Genomic DNA, 21,517 nt, shown 5'->3' on the forward strand with positions numbered 1-21,517 from the left:
TGTAATGTATAATTACAGGCACACCCATTGGGCAGTTGTACCTGTGACCCTTCCCCTCAGGCTCCCATATAAAGGTGATTGTTCCACAGCGCCCTGCAACTCAGTGCAGGCCAATTGAACAGTAGGGATATGCTATGTTCTCAAGTGAATTAAAGCCTATTGAATTTTCCACAATAGTTTGCTGAGTGATTGATGGTGCATCAGGGATGTTCTGTCCTGGATATGTATGGCTCCCACAGGTACTGGTGTACTTATCTTCATTGATAATGTAATTTCTGATGGTAGTAGCAAAATGAATTCTGAGGTGAATAGAACATCTCATCTGCTCAGGTTTGGGAAAATGTCTCCAAACTCATTGGATGGTGCTTCATCCTATAGCAAGACAATGATTCCAAACATACTGCTAAAGCAACAAAGGAATTTTTCAAAGCTAAAAATTGGAACATTTTTGAATCCAATTGGATTTAAAAGATAGAATTTAAGGGGACAAGCCCCCGAAACAAGCAGGAACAAGAAAGCTGCAGTAGAGGCCTGGCAGAGCATCACCAGAGAAGATACTCAGCACCTGGTGATGTCTTTGAATCACAGACTTCAAGGAGTCATGGTTAGGGAAAACCACAGAGCAAGTTGAAAAAAAAGGTATTAAAATAAAACATAAAAAAGTTGCAAGATAAAAAGTATAAAAACCTGAGGATGGCTCCAAAGAAGGAATGACTACAAAGGCAAGCAAAGAAGAGGTGAAGAAATCACCAGGAAAGAAAAGAGGAAGGCCTTACCAGAGTCCGTGAACCGGAGCTCTCCCAAAGAGGATGGCCTGAGATGCGAAGCGGGCAGTTCGGCGGCGATGTCCCCCAGGGTGGTCTGGAATGTTGGCTTGTGGAGCCTGAAAAAGAAATGGCAGTGCGCATGCGTGGTATGTATACTAAAGAGGACACCGAAGGGAATGGACACCGACAGCAAGATGGTGACTCTATAATGGGAGATGCCATGGAGAAGACAACGATGGAAGCAAAATCAACACGGAGCCAAGGAATGGAGCAAGAGAAAGAAAATCAAGAGGAAGATAAAGATTCTAAAGGAAACAATAATGGCTGAATTCAGTACTATTAAAAAAAAACCATGCAAGAGACAGATGTAAAATACAAAGAATGGAGAATCCTATGACAGAAATGAGAAAGTGAGGTGATGAAATGGAAGGTAGTGAATGAGTTAAGAGAAAATTGGAAGATAGAGATAAGGAGATTAAGAAGACACATGTCTTATTGGTCCAAAAAATTGACATTTTAGAGAATTTCAGCAGAAGTAATAAAATAAAAATAGTGGGCCTGAAAGAAGTGAAGAAGGTGCAGATATAAAAGGATTTATAAAAAGATGGATCCCACAGATCTTGGGAGTAGAAGAACTCCAAGAAAAAATAGAAATTGACAGAGCCCACAGAGAATTGACACATCAGAAACCTTGATCCATACTAATAAACTAGATATAAGCCTCGAACTTTTAAAAAAGTATAAGGAGTTTAATTTAACAAAAACTGTACTATAGAAAAAAGGTTATAACATTATGAAAACAAAGCAAAAATATTATGAATTAGGAGAGAAAACCCACAAAATATTGCCTTGGCAACTAAAAACAGAACAAGCAATACGAACTATCATAGCAACAAGGAAGGAGGATAAACAGATCTCATATAACTCATTAGAGATTAATGGAAATTTAAAACATTTTTATAAGCAATTGTATCAAACTGAAATCCCAGGAAAGAATGTCAAAATAGGTGAATTTTTGTCAAATGTTGAATTACCCCAATTACAATTGGAAGATCAAAATAAATTACTAAAGCTCCTGACAATTACAGAAATACATGATACACTAATGAAATTACCAGGCGAAGATGGATTCCCTACGGAGTTTTATAAGGTATTCAAATATCTATTAATTCTGCCCCACTTAGAGGTAATGAAACAGGTGGAAGAGACCCAGAATTTGCCTGACTCATGTAAAATGGCAATAATCACAGTAATTCCAAAAACAGGAAAAGAACTGTTGACACCGGCTTCATATAGACCGATATCTTTACTAAATACAGATTATAAATTAATTGCAAAATTACTAGCGAATAGATTAACAGACTGTGAACCAAAATTAGTGATGCTAGATCAGACAGGATTTGTTAAAAATAGAAGAGTGGCAGATAATGTCTGTAAATTTATTAATTTAATCCATACAGCACAAATAAATAAAACACCAACTGTGGTACTGGCTCTTGTTGCAGAGAAAGCTTTTCATAGGGTGGAATGGAATTACCTGTTTAAAGTACTACAGAAATTCAAATTACTGTAAAAATGTATTAATTGGATTTAGAGCACTGTATAATGGTCCTTTGGCAAAAGTGGTAACAAATGGATATGTTTCAGACCCCACTTGAAATTGAGTAGGCCAAGAAGACAGGGATGCCTATTATCACCTTCCCTGTTTGCTTTGGCTATAGAACCATTGTCAGAGCTGATATGAAAAGAAACTATGATAAAGGGATACCTAGGTATCAGGATAGAAAATAATTTAAATCATTTGCATAAATTAAATTACCAACTATTATAAAGAAAATACAGGAAGACAGAGAAATGGAAAGATTTACCACTAACTCTAATAGGGAGAGTAAACTGCATCAAGATGAATGTATTTCTTAAATAAATGGGACCCAACAGTATCTGATAGATGTTTTCGATGTAAAAAAGAAATGGGAACAACAATTCATGCAATCTGGACATGTGAGAAAGTAGAAAAATTTTGGGAAGATCTAAATCAGATATTAAATAAAATAACAGAAAACAATATACCAAAGAATCCAGAGATCTTCCTCCTAAGTAACATAAAAAACAAAGAATTTGGAATTGATTTGGAGGATGCACAAAAAAGATTTATTAAGATAGCTCTAGCCGTAGCAAAAAAATGTATTATGTCAACCTGGAAATTGGAAGATAATTTGAAAATACAACAATGGTATATAGAAATGAATAAATGTATTCCATTAGAAAAAATAACATATAGTTTAAGAAATAATATTGAAATATTTGAACAAATATGGGAGCCTTACATGAAACACAATAGCGAAAACCTACCGGGGACATTCACTACCTAAATTAACGGAAAGAGAAGGAAATGAAAAGAATGGACTCAGTGGAATTTCTTGTGTATTTTTATTGAATGACAATATTGTTTGACTGGTTTAATGTATCTTAGATTTTGTACTTTAAATGGACGGGAGGGGGGAGGTAGGGAGGGTGGGATGGGAGGAGGGAGGGGGGGGAGAAAATGGCACTGTATATGTGTGAAAAGGAAAAAGTGTGTATCATGGTTAATGTGATTTATGGTTTGAAAAATAAAAAATTTTAAAAAAAAAGATGAATGTATTTCCACGGCTACAATATCTATTCCAAACACTACCAATTCCTTTGACAGGGGAATATTTTATGAAATTAAATATATTAATACGAAAATTTCTATGGAAGGGTAAAAAATCAAGAGTGGCTTTGGAAAAATTAACATGGATGTACAGTATAAACAAGGAGGATTGCAGCTATCTAATTTCAAAAACTATTACAGGGCAGCACAGTTAAGATATCTATCAGATTTTTATCAGACGGGAGAAAAAGCGGATTGGCTCAAGATAGAATTATGTAAATTAGGAGAAAAGGTCCCTGAACCTTATAAATACAGTAATTCAGGTCCCTGAAAAGGTCTGAACCTAGGAATACTCTATAAATGGGATGAGAAACTGGTGCACATAATAATCTACCAATACTACATCATATGCTAAAAATATGGAAGAAAATACATCTGGAGCGAAAGATGATAAATTATCAAGTACCAAAAATGTTACTAACACAAAACCTATTTATTCCTTTTTATAATAGACCATTTATTTTTTAAGGAATGGGCAAGAAAAGGAATTAAAAGAATAAAAGATTGCTTTTTGGGAAATAATTTATTGACATTTGAACAGTTAAAAAATAAATATGAAATATCACATGGTACAATATTTTCATACTATCAGTTGAAAACTTATTTAAAAGAAAAGTTGGGAACTAGTCTAAGATGACCTGAGAGTAGCTGCTAGGAAACTTAATTACAGACACAGCGATAGTAAAAAAAAATCAAAAACATGTAGAGTAAATTGCAATACAAGGAAAATGATGAAGCTATATATAAACCCAAACAAGGGTGGGAAAAAGATTTAAATATATGAATAAAGAAGGAAGGAACTATGTGCAGGTACCATGATTAATAAAATAAATACTCGGTTTTGTACGATACAATTGGTGACATAGACTATATGTTATACCTCAAAAGTTAAAAGAATGGAATCCAACAATATCGGACAAATGCTTCTGCTGTAAACAAGAAATTGGAACAATTTGGATATGTACAAAAGTGAAAGCTTTTAAACCTAATATTAAATAGAATTACAAAAAAAATAGGATACCAAAAGATCCAAAATTCTTCCTGCTAAACAGCATAAAAGATAAAGGATTGAGTCTAAAATTAGACGGTTCAAAAAAGATTCATTATGATCGCGTTCGCAGCAGCAAAAAAGTGCATAATGATAACTTGGAAAACGGAAGCAACCTTAAAAATACAACGGTACATAGAAATGAACGCGTGTATTCCATTGGAAAAAATTACCTACAATCTAAAAGACAAATATGCTCTTTTTGAACAAATGTGGGAACCATGCATAGAGTATATTAGAAACCGACAATTTCAGACCTCCATCTCTTGAAGTGTTAGGTTACAAGTATGAAAATAATTAAATATGAAATATTGGATGACACAATTTCTTTTTCTTTTCTTTTGTGTTCTTCTATGGCTTATTTATTTTTTCTTCCTTCTTTCTTTCATTTCCTGCTTTAAGTTATAGGGTGTGGGGAGGGTGGGGGGAAAAACATAGAAGATAGGAGCAGGAGTAGGTCATTCGGCCCTTCGAGCCTGCTCCGCCATTCAATGAGATAATGGCTGATCTTAAAAGTTCAGTACCCCATCCCCGCCTTCTCTCCGTAACCCCGAATTCCCTTATACTTAAGAAATATATCTCACTCCCTCTTAAATATATTCAATGAACCTGCCTCTACTGCTCTCTGTGGCAATGAATTCCACAGATTCACCACCCTCTGGGTAAAGAAATTCCTCCTCATCTCGGTCCTAAATGGTTTGACTATTATCCTCAAACCATGGCCCCGGGTTCTGGACCCCCACCATTGGAAACCTCCCTTCTGCATCTATTCTGTCCAGTCCTGCCAGAATTTTATAGGTCTCTATGAGGTCCCCTCTCAATCTTCTAAACTCCAGCGAGTACAATCCTAAATTGCACAATCTTTTCTCATAAGTCATTCCTGCCATTCCAGGTCTCAGCCTGGTGAATCGCCTCTGCACTCCCTCCATTGCAAGAACATCCTTCCTTAGATAATGTGACCAAAACTGCACACAATACTCCAGGTGGGGTCTCACCAAGGCCCTGTACAGCTGCAGTGAGGTATCCCTATTCCTATACTCAAACCCTCTTGATATGAAGGCCAACATACCATTTGCCTTTTTAACCACCTGCTGTACCTGCATGCTCGCCTTCAGTGACTGGTGCACAAGAACCCCTAGGTCTCTCTGCACTTCCGCATCTCCCAATCTATTGCCATTCAAATAGTAATCTGCCCTCCAGTTTGTATTACCAAAGTGGATAACCTCACATTTATCCACATTGTAGTGCATTTGCCATGTATCTCCCTAGTCCCCCAATTTATCCAAATCACACTGGAGCTTTCTGACCCCCTCTTCAGTGCGCACAACCCCTCCTGGCTTTGTGTCATCTGCAAATTTGGAGATATTACATCCAATCCCCTCATCTAGATCATTAATGTAAATTGTGAACAGCTGGGGTCCCAGTACAGATCCCTGTGGCACCCCACTGGTCACCGCCTGCCACTCAGAAAATGAGCCGTTTATCCCAACTCTCTGTCTTCTATCTGCCAGCCAGTTCTCAATCCACATCAGTACTTTGCCCCCAATCCCATGAGCCTTGATTTTGCATACCAGTCGTTTATGTGGGACCTTATCAAAGGCCTTTTGGAAGTCCAGGTACACCATATCCACTGGCTCTCCCCCATCTATTTTACCTGTCACCATCTCAAAGAATTCCAATAGATTTGTCAAGCACGATTTACCTTTTGTAAATCCATGTTGACTCTGTCCGATCCCTTCTCTGCTAGTCATATGCTCCGCTATTATATCCTTAATAATGGATTCCATCATTTTGCCCACTACTGATGTAAGGCTCACCGGCCTATAATTCCCCACTTTTTCTCTACCCCCCTTTGTAAATAGTGGGGTAACATTAGCTACCCTCCAATCCATGGGTACCGATCCTGAGTCTATCGAGTTCTGGAAAATAATTCTTAAAGCATCTGCTATCTGAATGTCCACTTCCTTAAGTATCCTAGGATGTAGATTATCAGGCCCTTGGGATTTATCGGCCTTCAATCCCTTCAATTTCCCCAAGACCATGTCCTTAGAGATACTGATTTCTTTCAGCTCCTCCCTATGTTTAGTCTCTATGTTTCCCAACATCCTTGGGAGGTTATTTGTATCCTCTCTTTTGGAAACAGAACTAAAGTAAGAATTTAATTGGTCTGCCATTTCCTTATTCCCCATTATATATTCCCCTGATTCTGACTGCAAGGGACCTACTCTGGATTTCACCAATCTTTTCCTCTTGACATATCTATAAAAGCTTTTGCAGTTGGTTTTTATGTTTGCCGCAAGCTTACTTTCGTAATTTATTTTTACCCTCTCGATTAATCCCTTTGTCCTCCTTTGCTGCATCTTGAACTGTTCCCAGTCTTCGGATTTGGTACTTTTTTTGGTCATTTGATATGCTCTCTCTTTGGACCTAATGCTGTCTCTTATTTCCCTTGTTATCCACGGTTGAGTCACCTTTTTTGGTTTATTTTTATGCCAAAAACGCACATAAACGATTTCTGCAATTCTTCCATTAGATCTGTGAATGCTTTCCATTGTCTATCCACCATCAACCCCCCCATAAACACCACCGTCTCATACCATCATAATTCCCTTTATTTAAATTCAGGACCTTAGTCTTGGTTTTAATTTCTTCACTCTCTTTTTTTTTAAATTTTTTATTTTTCACACCATAAATCACATTAGCCATGATATACACTATTTCTTTTTCACACATATACAGTGACTTTTTCTCCCCCCCCCTCCCTCCTCCCAAGCCACCCCCCCACCCCCCCCCTCTCATCCATTTTAGGTATACAATCTAGGTTGCATTAAGCCAGTCAGACAATGTTGTCATTCAACAAAATTACACCAGAAATTCTACTGAGACCATTCTTTTCTTTCCTTCTCCTTCCATCAACTTAGGTAATGTTTGTCCCCGGTAGGTTTTCGCTATTGTATTTAATGTAAGGCTCCTATACTTGTTCGAATATTTCAATATTATTTCTTAACTTATATGTTATTTTTTCTAATGGAATACATTTATTCATTTAAATTTAGTAGTTTCTTCCTTTTTAATTTGGTTATGTATTCCATTAATATTTAAAGACATATAGTTCAGCGTAGCCCTTTTATATTTTGTTTATCTTCTCTTTCCGTTTTTCCATCATTACCTTTCCTCCTTTTCCATTTCTGTTTTCTTATTTTCAACTCTTTATAAGACAACATTCCTACAACATCCAACATTTTCCTTATTCTCCTATTTCTATCTTATTTATCCCCAATCTCCCCTTCACCTCCTGAGTTGTCCTTTATCCCTTGTCGGACAACCACATCTCCCCTCTCCATTTGGATTTGCGAATCCACTCGCAAGCGTCAACTGATTTTGCAGTGACCGCTATTTCCCCCCACCCCGCCCCCCCCAGAAAAGATTTCACTTTTCATATGTCACAAAGGTCACTCTTTTAATTCCCTCCTTATTCTCTCTATTCCATTACCTTCCCTTATTAATTCTTGTCTATACTATCTATATTTTCCTCTAAGTACAGATACATTCACGTATGCACATTGTCTCTATTCACTCTTATACTTCTTTACCCGCATACATATCAATCGTGATCATTTTTACTCTCATTACCCGTCTTCATCCCTCAGTCTATTTTTGTCTTTACCCACATACATATCAATCGTGATCATTTTTACTCTCATTACCCATCTTCCTCCCTCAGTCTATTTTTGTAATTGTTCTGCAAATTTTCGTGCTTCTTCTGGATCCGAGAATAGTCTGTTTTGTTGTCCTGGAATAAATATTTTCAATACCGCTGGATGCTTTAGTATAAATTTATACCCTTTCTTCCATAAAATCGCCTTTGCTGTATTGAACTCTTTTCTCTTCTTTAGGAGTTCAAAACTTATATCTGGATAAATGAAGATTTTTTGCCCTTTATACTCCAGTGGCTTGTTGCCCTCTCTTTTCTTCACTCTCCATGTCGAGTGAGAATTCGATCATATTGTGATTGCTCCTACCCAAAGGGCCTCGTAAAACAAGATTGCTGATTAGCTACTTTTCATTGCATAATACCCAGTCTAAAATGGCCTGCTCCCGAGTTGGTTCCTCGACATATTGGTCTAGATAACCATCCCATAAACATTCAAGGAATTCCTCCTCCTCAGTATTTTTACTAATTTGGCTAGTCCAATCTATATGTAAATTAAAGTCTCCCATGATGACAGTTGTTCTCTCATTGCACGCTTCTCTAATTTCTCTTTTTATGCCTTCCCTCACCTCTACATTACTATTTGGAGGCCTATATACCACCCCCACTAACGTTTTCCGCCTCTTGCTATTCCTCAGTTCTACCCATATAGATTCCGCATCTTCCGAGTTAATATCCTTCCTATCAATCGTGTCGGTCCCTTCTCTCACCATCAATGCTACCCCACCCCCTTTTCTTTCTTGCCGATCCCTCCTAAATATTGTATACCCCGGAATGTTAAGTTCCCAGGCTTACCCACCTTGCAGCCATGTTTCTGTAATCCCAATCAAATCGTATTTGTTTGTCTCAATTTCCACAGCCAATTCATCTACCTTGTTCCGAATGCTTCTTGCATTAAGATATAAAGCCTTCAGATTTGCTTTTTTCACCCTCCTTGCTCTTTCTGATTTTTTACTTTCACTGCCTAACCTAACTTTTCCTATTTTATCTTTCCTGTCCTTTGCCCTATCATACACCATCCGACGGCTGTACCAAACCTAGCTGCCAATATATTGACGCCTTTTGGGTTTAGGTGTAACCCATCCTTCTTGTAAAGGTCATGCCTTTCCCAAAAGAGATCTCAATGGTCCAAGAAGCCAACACCCTGTCTTTTACACCAGCCCCTCAGCCACACATTCATTTTCTTAACCTTCCATTTTTGTCCTCAGTTGCACTTGGCACAGGTAGCAATCCAGAGATCACCACCCTGGCGGTCTGTTTCTTAGTTTCTGTCCTAGCTTGCTGTAATCCTTTTTCAGTACCTCCTCCCTCTTTTTATCTATGTCATTGGTACCCACATGTACCAAGACATCAGACTGCTCGCCCTCTCCTTTTAGAATACTCTGGACCCGATTTGAGATATCCCGTACCCTTGCACCAGGGAGTCATCACACCATGTGGGTATACCTATCTGGCTCACAGAATCTCTTGTCTGTACCTCTGACAATGGAGTCCCCAATGACCACTGCATTCCTCCTTTTGTACCACTGTGCCAGGCTCAGTGCCAGCGACTTGGTCACTGCGGCCAGCTTCTATCAGGTCATCTCCCTCAGCAGCATCCAACACAATATACCTGTTGCTGAGAGGGGTAGTCACAGGTGTGCTCTCCATTTTCCAGGCATTTTTCTTCCCTCCCCTGACAGTTACCCACTTACCTGACACATCGGGTCTCGGGGTAACTATCTCCCTGAAAGTTGAATCTATTAACTCCTCACTCTCCCTTACCAGCCGCAGGTCCTCAAGCTGCAGCTCCAGATCCCCAACTCGGTGCACCTGACGCAGATGTGGCTATTTGGGAGGGTGGATCTCACCCATGGTTCCCACATCTGACACCCAGTACAAAGCACTAACCCCATAGGCATGACTGAGTTAAAATAATGCTGCTTACCTTTCTCCTTGCCTGCTTTCGCCTAAGCCTGTTGAGCCAAAGCCTGGAAGTCCCACTCCTTCGCCGCGTCGCTCGCTCGCCGGGCCGCTCGCCAGACCGCTCACCTCACCGGGCCGCTCACCTCTGCTCACTGGAAAGAGGTATCAGTGCCCCAAGACTCGCACCACCAGGTTCGAAGGGGGAGAAAAATGAAAATGTCACTGTGTATATTTTAATACTAAATATTTGTAATATATTGTTACTGTCGTGGTTCATGGTGAAGTATTAATTAAAAATTTATTTAAAAAAGCATTCATTGCATGCAAAGGATATGCAGCAAAATACTAAGTGTGACTACTTCAATCTAGAGCACTAGAGTTGGCAGAGTAGTTAGTGCAACGCCTTTACAGCACCAGCAATCCGGACCACTCCGGTTTCCTCCCACCATTTGAAATGCACCAGGGGTTGTAGGGCAATTGGGTGTAAATTGGGAGGCATGGACTCGTAGGCTGAAATGGTCTGTTACCGTGCTGTATGTCTAAATCAAAATTAAACACCATTGCTATGGCTCAAATATTGTGGTGTCCTGAAATGAAGAGACAATGTATAAAAAAGTGTTGTCATTTCTACATGGTCAAAATAAAATGCATGTCAATAATTTTGAATAAAATCTGGAATGTGTATTTTAATCACATGAATTTTTTGATTACAAATTTAAAACTGTGGAGGACAGGGGCAAATAAAGGAAAATGTGTCTGTGCCAAACATTATGGAGGGCACTGTTTGTGGAACTCTTGTCTTCATAAGCATTAACTGAGAATACACTAAGGAAATTATACTAAATATTTCAAAACACTCATTAGACCCCTGCTGGATGATATGTCCATTTCTAGACATAAAACTGGAAAGAATGTTTAAACATTAAGGAAGAGTGTCGATATTACTGAAATGGTACTAGAAATGAGAGTTTTCAGAAATGTGGAGGGAGTATAGAAGATGAGGTTGTTCGCCTTGGAGCAGGAAGTGTGGTTATTAAATTCTGTTAGGGCTCTGGAAGATTCTGCTGACTGTTATAGCTGATGAATATAGGAGCTTTGACCAAAGAAGTTTATTCCACTCCAGCAGCAAGCAACTCTGAAGGCATATTGCAGTATATGCATGGATAAGCCATGACTGATCACATGGCATTTTACATAGCAATATACAAGAATATCACAGAAGGTTGGAGGGAAAATTATTGGAATAATTCAAAATCAAACAGCTTTTATAGAGTAAATAAAGAGAATTTGTTTCCAGTGGCAGATGAGCTGTTAAGCAGAGGATGCAAATTTAATATAATTGAAAACCAGAGCAAACATGAGAAGATTATGCAGCAATACAGAATGTTCTCCCTGAAAGTATGGTGGAAAAATATCCATTAGTATGGTATAACTGTATTTTTGCTGTACTTTAGAATGTAAAATGTGTGAATGTGAGATGCAATGACAAAATTGTACATGTAAATACACTTGGGATTTAACTAAGTTTTCAATAAAGTGTTAACACATGTTCTGAAGCTCCTAATGTCTCCTAGAGTTTATTTAATGCACCGGTCACACCTCTACAAATATATAATTCACACTACCACCAACAGCAGGTGGATACAGGTGGGAGGGTAGAAAAGAGCTGAGAAGTGGCCAGTCATTTTAATTTCACACACCATTCCCACAATGATATGTCTATCCATGGCCTCATGCACTGCCAGACCGAGGTTACGCACAAATTGGAGGAACAACACCTTATATTTCATCTCAGATCTCTCCAACCAGATGGTATAAAAACTGACTTCTGTTAAATCTCCCCCACATCTTTCTTTCTCTATCCCCATCTTCTTTTCTCCAGCTCCCCATCCCCTTCCTTTCCCTCTCCGATCCAAGAGCTACCCCCTTTCTCCCATCACATCTCAGCCTTTTTCTCTTCTACCCTCCCACCTGTATCCACCTATGACCTCATACCTGTTAGCCTGTGCACCTCCCCTGCCCCTTCATCCCTCCTCACCTCTCCTTCCTCCATGTCCCCATACTTTTATATTCAGGCCCCTGTCTATTTTTGCTCATACCCTGATGAAGCGCTCAGGTCTGAAACATTAGTTACTCTGAGTTTCTATGAATGCTGTGTGATCTGCTGAGTTATTCCAGCACATTTGTGTATTGCACAGGTTACAGTCATTGCTTGCTGCCTTGAGGTGGGGCATTAGGTTTGCATTAAAAATACATACTGAAAGGTAAAGTGTCCCAGAGAAAGAGATCAAACATGTTAAAGAAGAGGTAACCATGTAATTGTTAGGCACAGAGCTTTCATAATAATTAAGTGAACTAATGATAAATTAATCTGTCAGCCTTTACAAGATGTTATTGCATGATGGCCAAGAAATAAACATTCAAGGTACCTGCTATCTGGTTAAGTCCACACTGTCAAATAAAGTGGATTGAACCAGACAATTTAGAGGGTCCTTAGCAGGTAATTTAGCAGTGTGAAAGATCCCAACCAGCTCTACCAGATACTATTAGTAAAGTCAGTGCCTGCGTGCGTGCGTCATTCTGGTAGTTTTAATATTAGTGTAGTTATATTTCACAGGTGGCCGGTGGGGCGACTGGTAGGGCTGTCAGCATGTATCGGTGATTACATCACAGATTATCTCAAAATTACTTATAATACAATGTAAATGTTATGTTATTCTTCTTTACCCAGTATAATCACAGAACATTCATTAGTGCTCAGCCTAATGTCCTCTCAATTCCCAAGTTTGAACAGTCTGAAGCCCACTGCAATAGATTTTCCAACAGTCTTTTAAATATTGCATGCATAAGTATTACTAAATTGTGCATGTATTTTCCCATGCTCTTTTATACATTGAGCATTTATATGCTTTATTTCCGCTATGATTTCACTGCCCCGTGAGTATGTAATACATCACTCAGGACATCAACACTGGATTCGAGATATCCACATGAACCAGTGTGTCCAGTGTGAACGGCTAACCAGGTCGTTTCTAGGAGGGTTGTGTTGGAATCTAGGGGTTAAAACAGTATGAAATAAATGATTAATCAATAAGTTTATTTGTACTGCATGAGTCAGGGAAAGAGGAATGTGGCTAAGTGGCTGTCACAGCATGGAGCAAAGTTGGCTGAACAAAATTGGCTGCTCCCAAGATACAGGGAGAGGATATGCATAAAACGATTTAGGAGGAATGCTCAACTGAAGGAGGTGGGAAGTAGCACAGGAGACACAGGCCAGATCAGAACAAAGAATGGCCCACAAGAATCAAAGGGAATGGAAAACCAGTCTAGGAGGAAGATTAAGGCACGAGGAGGTGTTAAAGAGAACAGCAGAAATTGGCCAGACAGGGACCGAATGGTGATTAGAAATATCTGGGGATGAATTAATTTCAGATCTAAACAACAGGATAGTCTGGCCTGGAGGATTAACATGGGAATGCTACACCCCAGAAATCTGCAAAACAGGAGATGACTTGTGATAACCCTTATGCAAAAAGATCTAGCAGGGAAAACAACTTTTGTTCTGTGTGATAAGATTGACCTATATAAACTGTGCCAACTGGACAATAGGGGTCAGTCTCGGGGAGTAGCTCACTGGCAGGTGACCTATGAACTAACAGACTGACCCAGAGCTCTGTTAAGTTTTATTCTTGTGCTGTGCTGTGCTGTGTGGTGTAATAAACTGACTGTTGAACCGAATACCTTCTCCTATCACTTCATTCAACGAACGCGCTGGACTCAGTTCACACATAGACTAAATTAAGAGTAAATAAATTAAAGCCAGAGTCCAACAATTTGGTGACCCCGACGTGATGAAGATGGAGAAGTGACGGAAGAAAAGATACGAAACACCGGTCGATTGTGGTGTGATGATAACAACAAGTGACCATTCAACAGAGTGAGGTAAGCAGACGCCTGTTCAAACGAAGTTCTGCTATTGGCAAAGATAAAATTGTGCGTTGTCACTACTCTGCAAAAGACCTAGTTAAAGACAAGAATAAAACAAAAGGAGGTTGGAATCCCTCTACGGAGGTTGAGGTCCCTCTAGGAAAAGGAGGTTGGAATCCCTCTACGGAGGTTGAGGTCCCTCTAGGAAAAGGAGGTTGGAATCCCTCTACGGAGGTTGAGGTCCCTCGAGGAAAAGGAGGTTGGAATCCCTCTACGGAGGTTGAGGTCCCTCTAGGAAAAGGAGGTTGGAATCCCTCTACGGAGGTTGAGGTCCCTCTAGGAAAAGGAGGTTGGAATCCCTCTACGGAGGTTGAGGTCCCTCTAGGAAAAGGTTGGAATCCCTCTAAGGAGGTTGAGGTCCGGTTGGAATCCCTCTAAGGAGGTTGAGGTCCCTCTAGTAGAACGGGGTTGGAGCCCCTTGTAGCAATCTCGAGAGGTAGATTTAGACACTTGGCCAAGTAGTATAAGGTGTATTGTGTTATAGTTATTTGTTTCTATAGTGTGTAATAAGCATTTGTTTAAGAATCGTGTACCATAGTAGTGTATAATAAGTATCTGTATAAGGTGTATTGTGTTATAGTTATTTGTTTCTATAGTGTGTAATAAGTATTTGTTTAAGAATCGTGTACCATAGTAGTGTATAATAAGTATCCGTATAAGGTGTATTGTGTTATAGTTATTTGTTTCTATAGTGTGTAATAAGCATTTGTTTAAGAATCGTGTACCATAATAGTAATAAGTATCTGTATAAGGTGTTCGGCATTTAACTGTTTTTTCATGCACGCTGGTATTGTTGCTGTGTATATCACTGTATTACTCTCGATGTTTTAAGTACTTCTGAAAAAGGGGTAGCAGAGGTTACAGATTGTACTGTTTTACAGGGTAGAGAGGGCATAGAGGCAAGGTATTTAGAATACGGATCAGGGAAACACAGTGGGGATAGGCAGTCACACAGTGAGGCATCAGTGTACACAGACTAACCGCAAAACAAACAATGTACATTTCACACAAAGGGGGAAACTAACAAGCTAACCACAAAACAAACAATAGACACTTCACACAACCACGAGACACATAATCCCCCACCTGGCTCTCTCTCTCTGATCATCCCTGAAGGGGAACACCTGTTTTCAGGGAGCTGCTGGTCATCTGGTGGTTATATAACGTGGAAAGGGGCGAAGTAGAGTGCAGGGTGTCAAAATCCTACCAGGAGAGAGAGCCAGGGAGTACGAGGTCTAAAGGGATAAAAATCGGAACAGAGATGGAAGGAGTAATAAGGGATGTAGGGCAAGAGTTCGGGGAAGACAGAGGAGTTCCCCCATCTGTAGACAGACAGTGGGAAAATACAAGGAATCAATTACTGGGAGGATGACCGAAGGGAGAGGAAGGACAGGCTAGGGAACGGTACGAACAGATTTGGAAAGAGCTTCAGAGTCAGGGGAAGGTACCACGAGGGTTTGAAAAAATCCGGCTGTTACTGTACTTAGGAGAAGCAGAGAGGGAAGCATGATCACACACAGAAGACAGGGTCAGGAGAACCCTCGCTTCCCTTTGGGATATGCGTTGCGGGAAAGGGGGGAAGTACGGCTTCCAGAAAGATATAGACAGATGCCGCTAATTTATGAGGGTCCGCAAATTGGGGAAAGGTATCAACCCTTCTCATTCACTGACATGAATTGTATTTTGGACAAAATGCCACCTCCGACTGAGGGAGGTGGAGCGTGGATGGGAAAGTTCTGCCAATTTACGATGGGACATAAGATAGCCATAGGGGATTGGAGAGCATTATTGGGGAAACAGCTTGGGCTGTGGGAGATTCAGCAGGTAGAAATGATCGCAGGAATCACTAGGTGCCTCGATGCTGAGCCATTTGCCAACCATGCTACGGCAATAGGAGGGGCAATGCGGGATAAGTTTCCCGTTCCCCCCGGTGTCATGCAGTCCCTGACTTTTTCCATAAAGGATGATGAGGAGATCTCTACTTTTTTGAGTCAGTGTAAGGAGAATTGGACCAATAAAGCAGGAGTACACCCGGCCGCAGATCCCTTGCAGACTACTCTCTTTAGGGCTGCAGTAACAAGCGGACTGCCAGCTGTTGTGAGGGAGACGTTAGATAATAACCCTGATATTCCTGGCTGCTCGAATGAGCAATGGGAAAAATATTTGACCCATCACCTGAAACGTTACAGGGCTAAGCAAAAGGAGGACAAACAAACTACGGAGTCTGGCAACTCCTTAAGCTTCAATTGGCAGAGGCTAGGCAAAAGGCAAATGAGGAAAAAAAGATTTCCTCAAAGGGTGCGAACCAGATGATTCAGCAGCCACCGCAGCCACCACAAGGGAATGATACTAATTGGCACCCGGCCCCATATTGGGCACCGGGTCCCACCGATGGGGGCAGAATGGGAGGTCCAATGGGGGGATTCCGAGTAAGAGGGAGAGTTCGGAGTGCTCCACGAAGGCAGCCAGCCGTATGTTTTGGATGCGGTCAGCCAGGACACTTGAAGAGAGACTGTCCCCTAGTTTGGGAGCCTCGGGACCCGGGGGCAAGGGGCTATGGACCACCACAACAGGAGCCTTGGGTCCAGCCCCAGAGATCGTCAGTGCCACCCCTGGTACATCAGGCACCCTATGCGGCTCTAGCTCCGAGGAGACAATTCCCTTTGCTGACAGAGGAGGAGCAATATTGCCCACAGTGACAGAGCCCGAGTACCCACGAGCAGGCTAGGTTGGCAGACCCTTTCCTGCAGATGAAAGTCATGGACATGAAAGTATCGTTTTTAGTGGATACAGGAGCCAGGTTTTCAACACTCACTGGCGCTGAGTTCCAAGATAAAACATCATCCTCTAGCGTCCAGCTGATAGGGTTCTCGGGTACACCAGAACATCTGCCGTTTTCTACACCACTAGTCACTTCTGTGGCAGGACAGACTTTTACACATCAGTACATTTTGTCAGCCAGGTGCCCTACCAATCTCTTGGGCAGAGACCTGTTGGTCAAGTGCGGAGCATCGATCCTTTGTGGACCCAGCGGAATAGAGGTCACCTTTCCAAATGGATATTCTATGAACTGTTCAGTAACTACACTGCATTCCGGTTCTCAGATGTTGTTGGCGGCAGCTGGAGGATCCGCATCGGAGGGACTATGGGCTGACATTTACTGGGGGCTGTTGCAACCAGAGGACCCACAGAAGGGAGGGCTGCTAAAGCTTTATAATCAATGGAAGCCGTGGATCCAGACGTTACACCCGTATACCCCTCCCTCGGACCCCCCCATATGACCCTCTTTTACGATAGGGATGGGGATGAAATGTATCAGCATGCCTTTTATGAAGAGGTAGAGGGCAGGCAATGGGAAATTAATTCGGACTACATAGTGATAGGAAAGGAGGGAGTGGCCGCTGCGGTGGCACTGACATCTGAACAGCTGGAATGGTATGAGATGGCAGGTGAGGCCATTCCTCATGTCACCCTTGCAATTGGCACTACTCATCAGGCAAAAGATTTGAGACCGATGTGTCGGAACTTGAAGTCCCTAAGGGACTGGTCTGACACCCAAATACCGACAGTGCAGTTCTCCTCATCTGCTCAGGCATACAGAATTTGGTCCATTACATATGATCAAGTCCTCCTTGAGCATAGACAGATTGAACGATTTCATGGTAGGGAGAAGATGGATCACCCCGACTCAGCCCCTATGCTAGACTGAGAACCTGTGGTCAGTGGGATCAGCAGATGTGGGTTTTTGTCAGCAGGTTGATCCCATAACCTTCGAACTGTCAGATTACACCCCTATTTGGCAGATGCAGTATCCCCACAAACCTGAAGCTGAGGAAGGTTTGGCAAAGACCATTGATGGCCTTATGTATTCAGGGGTGTTGGAACATTCGCGTTCTAGTTGGAATACACCCATTTTACCGGTTCCTAAACAAGACACGGGCAAATATCGGATGGCCCATGACTTAAGGCGCATCAATGGTATTGTGAGAACACCCACAGTTCCAGTACCAAACCCATATACTGCCATGACTGCTTTAACCCCTAACCACAAGTGGTTCTCTTGCATTGATTTAGCGAATGCTTTCTTTTGCTTGCCGCTGGCAGAACCATTAAGAGATGTGTTTTCATTCACGTATAGAGGAAGAAAGTTGCGGTATACTAGGCTTCCGCAGGGCTTTATCTTATCTCCAGGAATTTTTAATCAGGTATTGAAAGAACAGCTGGGGGGGCTAGCACTGCCAGGTGGGGTAGTTCTGATCCAGTATGTAGATGACATCCTATTAGCAGCACCTGATCATGCTTCCTGTTTGGAGGCCACCTGTCTCCTGCTAGTGCAGCTGTTTAAGGCAGGCTTTAAAGTCTCTCGCTCAAAGCTGCAATGCTGCAGGCAGGTGGTCACCTTTTTAGGGAGAATGGTCTCAGCGAAAGGCACAGGGATTTCCCCGGCACATCAAACACTAATACTACATCATCCAAAACCAAAGACAGTAAAGGAGATGCTTTTGTTTTTGGGTTTGTTAGGTTATAGTAGGCAGTTTATCCCATCGTATGGTGAGTTGACACATCCACTGCGAACTTTGGTGAATGAGCAGGGGATGAGGAATCTGGGAGCTACACTTGATTGGACTGCACAGGCTGAGATGAGTTTTATTCTATTGAAGCAAGCTCTTACAACAGCTATAGATTTGGCGATTCCAAATTATAAACTACCTTTCTTTTTGGATGTTTCTGAAAAAGCACACACAATTGATGGTGTTCTTTTTCAGAAAAAAGGGGGTGGAAGATGTGTGCTCATGTATGGGAGTATCACACTAGACCCAACGGAAGACAGACACCCACCATGTACAAGACATGCAGCAGGAGTAGCAAAGATTCTACAAAAGGTGGCACACATAGTAATGGGACATGGCCTGACAGTATTAACAACACATAGTATTGTAGCATTTGTGAGCTCCACAGCATTTACAATGACTTCGTTAAGGCAGACGAGACTAGAAAAGATCCTGAATGCTCCAAATGTTACGTTTACCCATGAAGGCATTAACATGGCAGAAAATAGTGGAGAGGATGAACCAAACAATAAAAGGTAAGATCGGGAAAGTACAGGCACGGACCAAACTAAATTGGGTGGATGCGTTGCCTCTGGCATTAATGTCAATAAGGAGTTCGGTAAGTTCTGTGACAGGATTCACTCCATATGAACTACGAACGGGGCACCAGTTCCCGGGACCGGGAGCCGGAAGTCAGACTACGAAGAATGAGGTAAGTTCAATGGGATGCAAGCTGTATTATGATAAACTAACGGCTCTGGTGTCAGATTTTTCACAACAGGTCACAAGTCACAACAGAGAAGGGGAAACACCGATACCTTCAGTCGCGGAGTGGATTCTGCTAAAGGTCATCAAGAGAAAGTGGTCGGAGCCCAGGTGGACAGGACCCTACCGAGGGGTGGAGAGGACGTCCCATGCGGTTCGACTACAGGGAAAAGGCGAGACGTGGTATCATTGGAGTCAGTGTGCAGCCACGGACCCACCAGCACGGACACTGGAACAGATTCGTACGGCGGCGACTGAGAACCTGTGAGCAACTACGGACTCAGAACTTTCTGAATGGGTCCCTTTAAAGAACATATTGGACTCCGGGGACTGTTGATGGTAGAATCTATTGTTGTTTAAAAATCGATGACAATGGGCAAGCAGTAAAGGAGATTTCTTCAGGTATTCGCAAATTAGCTCACGTCCCGGTTCAGACCTGGCGACCCTTGGGCAGCGCATGGCTGGGAAATTTGTTCTCTGGAGACTGGGGATGGATACATACTATAGTGCTAGTTGCTGGATTTGTGGTTTTGGCGTTGATTCTGATCCCATGCATCCTTCCCTGCCTCCAGTGCCTCATTCAACGAGCGCTGTCACAGAGAGACATCCCCAGACCCCAAGGCATGTATTTGTCCCTACTGCCCTCTCAAGAGTGTAATGATTACAAGGGATCAGAAATGCCAACCCTGGCATGTAACCCGGATTTCTCTATCTAATAAGTTAACTGGTGGTTGGTCTCATTTTCATGAGACCAAAAGGGGGACTGTTGGAATCTAGGGGTTAAAACAGTATGAAATAAATGATTAATCAATAAGTTTATTTGTACTGCATGAGTCAGGGAAAGAGGAATGTGGCTAAGTGGCTGTCACAGCATGGAGCAAAGTTGGCTGAACAAAATTGGCTGCTCCCAAGATACAGGGAGAGGATATGCATAAAACGATTTAGGAGGAATGCTCAACTGAAGGAGGTGGGAAGTAGCACAGGAGACACAGGCCAGATCAGAACAAAGAATGGCCCACAAGAATCAAAGGGAATGGAAAACCAGTCTAGGAGGAAGATTAAGGCACGAGGAGGTGTTAAAGAGAACAGCAGAAATTGGCCAGACAGGGACCGAATGGTGATTAGAAATATCTGGGGATGAATTAATTTCAGATCTAAACAACAGGATAGTCTGGCCTGGAGGATTAACATGGGAATGCTACACCCCAGAAATCTGCAAAACAGGAGATGACTTGTGATAACCCTTATGCAAAAAGATCTAGCAGGGAAAACAACTTTTGTTCTGTGTGATAAGATTGACCTATATAAACTGTGCCAACTGGACAATAGGGGTCAGTCTCGGGGAGTAGCTCACTGGCAGGTGACCTATGAACTAACAGACTGACCCAGAGCTCTGTTAAGTTTTATTCTTGTGCTGTGCTGTGCTGTGTGGTGTAATAAACTGACTGTTGAACCGAATACCTTCTCCTATCACTTCATTCAACGAACGCGCTGGACTCAGTTCACACATAGACTAAATTAAGAGTAAATAAATTAAAGCCAGAGTCCAACAGTTGGCAGTGGGAAAGGTAGGAAAAAAGGCAGTGGTGAGAATTATCTTGGCTGAGAAGAACAGAAACAGAAAGTAAAATCAGTGTGGGTGGAGATAAAGGTCAAAGAACTCTAAAGGTGTAGTTTACATTCCCAAACAATGATAACATTATCATAAAAAAAGCTGGTTAAAAATGCAATACATTATCACAGCATTCTGTGTATATCAAAATGCTTCATGTAGTTTGAAGGATGCACTGCAGAATGCATTTGTAGCCCCTTTTTCATTGGCACATTGTCCCAGGAATAAACAAACTGGGACAGGGTCCAGTGGAAAAAGGAAACAGTCAGCACGCCAGCGTTATTTCACGCCGGGGATTGATGGCCTCTATCCTTACTCGTATCCCTGGCGCCAACTGATGGCGGGCTGATTCAACCAGTTAAAAAAACTGGCCATTTCCTGTTGAAGGTAGTCTCTCCAATCTCCGGGGATAAGTAGTGTTCGGTGAAAAAAAACCCAGTACTAGTTAATGATGGTTCAGTGGAAACACCACAAAT

Source organism: Narcine bancroftii, chromosome 2 (genome assembly GCF_036971445.1).
Source record: "Narcine bancroftii isolate sNarBan1 chromosome 2, sNarBan1.hap1, whole genome shotgun sequence".
NCBI classification, from domain to species: Eukaryota; Metazoa; Chordata; class Chondrichthyes; order Torpediniformes; family Narcinidae; genus Narcine; species Narcine bancroftii.